At 54.5% G+C, this 5,142-nt stretch overlaps 1 long non-coding RNA gene across 1 annotated transcript; it reads right to left on the bottom strand.

Moving 5' to 3' along the window:
* Positions 1–913: 913 nt before the first annotated feature.
* On the bottom strand, positions 914–4,122 carry LOC144335369 (uncharacterized). The gene is made up of 2 exons (XR_013406185.1): positions 3,580–4,122; positions 914–3,374 (listed from the first exon to the last, which is right to left on the bottom strand). It is a non-coding gene; the product is annotated as an uncharacterized LOC144335369 (long non-coding RNA).
* Between the last annotated feature and the right edge of the window lie 1,020 nt (positions 4,123–5,142).

Below are 5,142 nucleotides of genomic sequence, written 5' to 3'. Positions count from 1 at the left end.
TTCTCACCTATATACACCCCTTGGACGTGCTCACTCCCACGTGCCCCTTCATACCTGTGCTAGTCCACACATCCCAAATACACACGCACACACACATGAACACAAGGGGGTGCACAAGTGTGTATGTGCATGTGGAGGCACCACATGGGCACGTCCACAGACACAACCCACAGGCACAGCGGTGCACATAGTATATGCATGGCCTTGCCACCAGCTGGGGCCTCCACTGCTTGCTGCCCCACAGCGCCCTCTGGTGACCAGGGCATGGCAGTACTCTAGAGTGCCCAGGAGCTCAGAATCCACTGCCCTCACTGCTTTGACCGCCATCCAGCCTCCTCTTCTCTGTGCTTCCTGCCCCTAGGCCTTCCACACTGCAGCCACAGCCTTCCCAAACACGGCTGGCCAAGTTCTAAATCCTGCCCTGGCTCCGTAGATGGGGACCTTCCAACACTCCAACCCCTGGTGACTTCTCCAGACATCCCTCAGTCCAGTCACTCCCAATTCAAGCTTTCCTCCTTGAATCCTTCTTTGCAAAGGCTGTTCCCTCGGCCAGGAATGCCCTTCCCTGCCTTCCCACCTGACACATTCCCTCCACTCCTTCGAGGCCCAATTCTGAAGATGGGACAGGAGGCCCTGCCTGACACTGCTCTGCCCAGGGCCCCTGCCCCAGCCCCTCTCACTATGGCTCACCTGCCCTGTCAGTAGCTGCGCCCCTGTCTGCCTCTCCCATCGGACTCCTGCTGCTTGAAGACAGGGCCTGCGACTGGTTCTCCCCAGAACAGCATCGGGCCATGCTGGAGGTGGTGGAAAAGTGAAAACGTGAGAAGCCTGGAGGCAGCAATATGTGGTTCCTGAGCATCTTTTACTCAGGGGCCGGTTCTGAAGTCGAAATATAGAGAAGGAAACCTCAACAGACGCTCACCTGCTTTATTTAAATCATCATCACTCTCAAATATCAAAAGATGAATTCACACAAGTGACTGGCTCCACTAGCAAAACAGCAAGTCCCATTTTTACAGCTCCTACTCTGTGCTAGTCCCTCCAAGCACAGCATCTTGTGGACTCACTGTGATGCAAGCTGCATGGGGGCAGTGCCTTTGCTTTGGTCACTGCAGTGTCCCTGGCACACAGTAGGTGCTCAGTGAATACTTGTGGAGTGGAGGAAAGTTTTCAATGTCCCAAGAAGGTGTCTACAATTATCATCATCTCCACTAAACGGATGAGAAAATCGAGGTTCAGAGAGGTGCCCAGAAGCATCCAAGACAGCTGGTCATGGCAGAGCTATTGTTTGAAATCTGTTCTGTCAGATGGAGACAGTTTTCCCTGCCTTTTCCTGCCCACACTTCCATTAAAATGTTTTGCAACACCCTGCTTCTGAGCAACACAAACTCCCCTTGAGCTCCCGTCACTCCTTTCTGGAAAGCCGCCAACTCTGCTTGTAACAGAGCAGTTGAGTCTGGCCTGCCCGGTTCCTGCAGGGTTGCACGGACCACCCCGTGACTGCCCCCAACACCAATCCGGGGGTCCAAGGAACCTCAACATGGTGCCTCCATGCCCAGGGTTCTCAAACATAGCACTTCCTGCCCAGCAGGCAGGGGGCAGTCAAGGGGACAACATTTGGTGGCACCTGTTGCATGCCAGGCCTCGTGACTTGACACACACTCCAGGGAAGTGGGTGTGGTTAGACCTTCATCTTACAGATGAAGAAACAGAGGCCCAAGGCTTCAAGCAGCTTGCCCAGGTCCCACCACCAGGAAGGATGACACCAGATTTGTAACCCAGACCATCACCATAACAGCCTACTGTGTGTCGGGCTTTTTAGTTCAAGCCTGTGCTTCATATCTAGATGCCAAGACCACAGGGCTGTTCTTATTGCCCCGTGACGGGTGAGAAGTACTGTAGACACGGAGATGAAGCAACTTGCCCGCAAGATCACACAACCAGGGAGCAGAGAGGTAGAAGCGTCCCAATGGGGCTGACTCCACCACACAGGTGCGTCCAGCATATCTGCCTCCAAAGGGCTGTGCTCTAATCTAAGCCAGGAAGTAGCCAAGTAACCTTGAGCCAATGATTTGTCTCAGCCGGGCCTTGGAGGTCCCCCTGTCCGTTCCCATCAATGCCTCTGTCCCTTTTCGGCCATCCGAGCCTGGGCTTATGTCCCTCCCACGATGAGTGTCTCACCCTTTCATGGCAGGGTCTTTCATTCCCCGTAAGCTTGGACCCTTATTAGCTTTTTCTTAATCAATCCTGAAGTGGTGTCACGCTCAAACCCATCCGTCCATTCCCTGTGCTTCCTCAGCATCCGGTTTTGCCTGACACTACGGGAAGCACTGAGGATACAGTGAAAAGCAAGACAGACAGGTCCCTGCCTTCACGGGGCAGTGAAAACCTCCTGCCTTTATGGGGCAAGCCTTCTGGAGGAGCTTGAGAAATAAGGCAAATTCAGCATGGATGCACGTAATCTATAAAATAATTTCAAATAGCAGTAAGGGTAGGAACCAAAGTCGAGCTGAGTGAGGTTGCAGAGAAGCACTGGGTAGTCAGAGAGACCTTCCTGGAGGAGCTGTCTTCTCTGCTCAGGCCTGGGTGACAGAAAGAGCTAAGTGAAACTGGGGATGAGGGCTGGCTTAAAATAGGCTGTGGCACATAGCAGGTGCTCAGAGAGTGAGAGGGACTTCTAGCTAACATGGAACAAATAAGGATATGTTTCTCCTTTCCCTCTCCAAATCCCACTAAGATGACAATATAAGGAAAAATGTTTAAGTCGCAAACTTATAAAGAAAAGGACAAAAAGTTGACAGAACTTTTTTTTTTTCTTTTTTTTTTTTTTTTTTTTTTGGAGACAGGGTCTCTCTCTGGCACCCAGACTGGATTGCAGTGGCATAATCGCCTCCTGGACTCAAGTGATCCTCCCGCTTCAAGCTCCAGAGTAGCTGGGCCCACAAGCGTGCACCACCACGTGCCACTAATTTTAAACTTTTTTGTAGAGACAGGGTCTTGCCACGTTGCCCAGGCTGGTCTTGAATTCCTGGACTCGAGTGATATTCCTGACTCAGCCTCCCAAAGTACTAGGATTACAGACGCGAACCACCGCGTCCAGCCTACAGAATTTTCGAAGCTGGAAAATTAATAGTAATCACCTAGGCAGAGTGGGGGAAGCTGCAACCAAATTCTGCATGTCGAGGGGGCCATTCAAGGCCAGAGGCCCCCCAGAAACACAGCCTGGGAGTCACAAGGTCCCTCTGGAAGTGGAGGGGCAGGTGGGGACGGAAACAAGATGAGTTGAGAGCTTGTAAAAACAGCACTTGTGCCTTCCAGCTTCCCAGAACCGAAGGTCATGTCTCCAGATTTGAAAGGATCCACTGAGTGTCCAGCTTGATGCAAGAAGAAAACAGGCTATTATGAATTCCCAGGAAAACAAACAACACAAAATAGAAAATGTTGTCACAATGTACTGCACAGCTCAGCTGGGAACAATATTTACATAACCATAATAGTGTAAACACCAAATACTGATGCATTGCAAAACTGATGAAATGAGACTTGGAGCTCACAGGAAGCGAAGCACAGCGTTCATACCTAAGAGAACCAAATCCTCACTGAGTGTCCATGGTAGAGAGCCGGCGGATACTGTCTAAAATCGCAAAGAAATAAAAGAATCTCAGTGTAGAATGCAACTGAGAAATAAGGAGGGAAGAGCTCAAAGGGCCGAAGAGGTGCAGCTGCCATGTCGCGGCGGAACTGGGTCTGTTCGGGGGGTCAGGACCCGGGCTGCACCGGCGATGCGCATCCTGCGGGTAGGGGTGGCGGGTGGGGCAGGCCGCTTCGCGGTCGCCGCCTTGCGCCCTGCAGCCGCGGGCTCCCACCGCTCCCTGCGCCACTGCCTTCCTACAGACCAAAGGCGGCTGCGGGGAACTGGAAAGGCCCACGTGTCCCCAGCATACAAGACCGAAGGAGCAGAGAAGCAGAGGAGAGCAGGGCCACAGAGTGAGCAGGCCAGCCCAGGTCGTCGAAGTTCAAAAATGGAGTATTTTTAGAGAATGTTAAGTCACTCGGGGACTCGCCGGCCGGCCACAACCCCCTACACAGACGCGGGAGCGAAGGCGGCAGCGCAGAGAGGCCGCGGGTACCTCCCGGCCACGCCCTCCAGCCATGCCCCCCAGTCCGGGACGGAGTCCAGGGCGAGCCTCTGATTGGCTGTGCTGGCTCACATGGCCGCGCGGGTCGCAGGGCAAGCCGCAAGGGCGAGTGTGCCGCCGCCTCCAGGTTCTCAGCCGCTAGCTGGGTGGTGTGGAGCCCCGGGGTCTGCGCAGGGCCGGCGGAGGGAGCGCACGTGCCCCGGACAGAGCCCTCCGGCCTTGGCTGGGAGTGTGGCCTCCTGTCCCAGGTCAGAGCTCAGCCCCCAGGGCCGGGCCTCCAGAGGGCCGCGGACCGTGGGGACGTTGGGCGGGCGTGGAGCCGGACCCGAAGCCAAGCCTCAGATCTGTGCGGGGAGCGGCGTGGCCGACGCTGTTAAACCGGTGCTGTAAAGGCCTCGTTTTCTCTCCCTGAGCGGCTCGCCACATCCCCATGCAGAGAAAAGGCCGCTTCTCCTCTCCCATCAGCTGTGCCCCCGGGTGCAGCAGCTATGGGTTCAGCCCTTTAAAGGTTCAAGACGGTCACACACCCCATACTTTCCCAGCAAGGAACAGGTCTTGCTTGTATGAGGGTAGAGAGGGCATTCAAGTGGTTGGTCTTGGAAAACTGCCATCCGAAGGCTTGCAAACATTCTTGGGTGGAGAGAATAATTTGTCCCCGGTGGAGGAGGGCTGCTGGGTGCTCTTGAGGCCGCTGATGAAGGGAATTCATTTCCTCTCCCGGGTGCCCAGGATTCAGACTGATCCAGACATCTGTTGGGCCGGCCGCCAGGATGCCCCCCGGCGTGCTTAGAGAAGTGGCTTTCTTTGCCCTCCTGAGAATAGATTTACACTGTCCTGAGTCTGCAGGTTATTGTTTGTGCTTGGAGACTTGAGAGCCAAGAATAATCTGCAGCAGGAAGGATGCACCATCTTCAAGGATGCCCCTATACAACAGATCAAGTCGGCCGGGCACAGTGGCTCATACCTGTAATCCCAGGACTTTGGGAGGCCGAGGCAGGCGGAT

Source organism: Macaca mulatta, chromosome 16 (genome assembly GCF_049350105.2).
Source record: "Macaca mulatta isolate MMU2019108-1 chromosome 16, T2T-MMU8v2.0, whole genome shotgun sequence".
Classification (NCBI taxonomy): Eukaryota; Metazoa; Chordata; class Mammalia; order Primates; family Cercopithecidae; genus Macaca; species Macaca mulatta.
The sequence above is the reverse complement of the archived record's forward strand: the minus strand, read 5'-3'. Positions and strand labels throughout refer to the sequence as shown.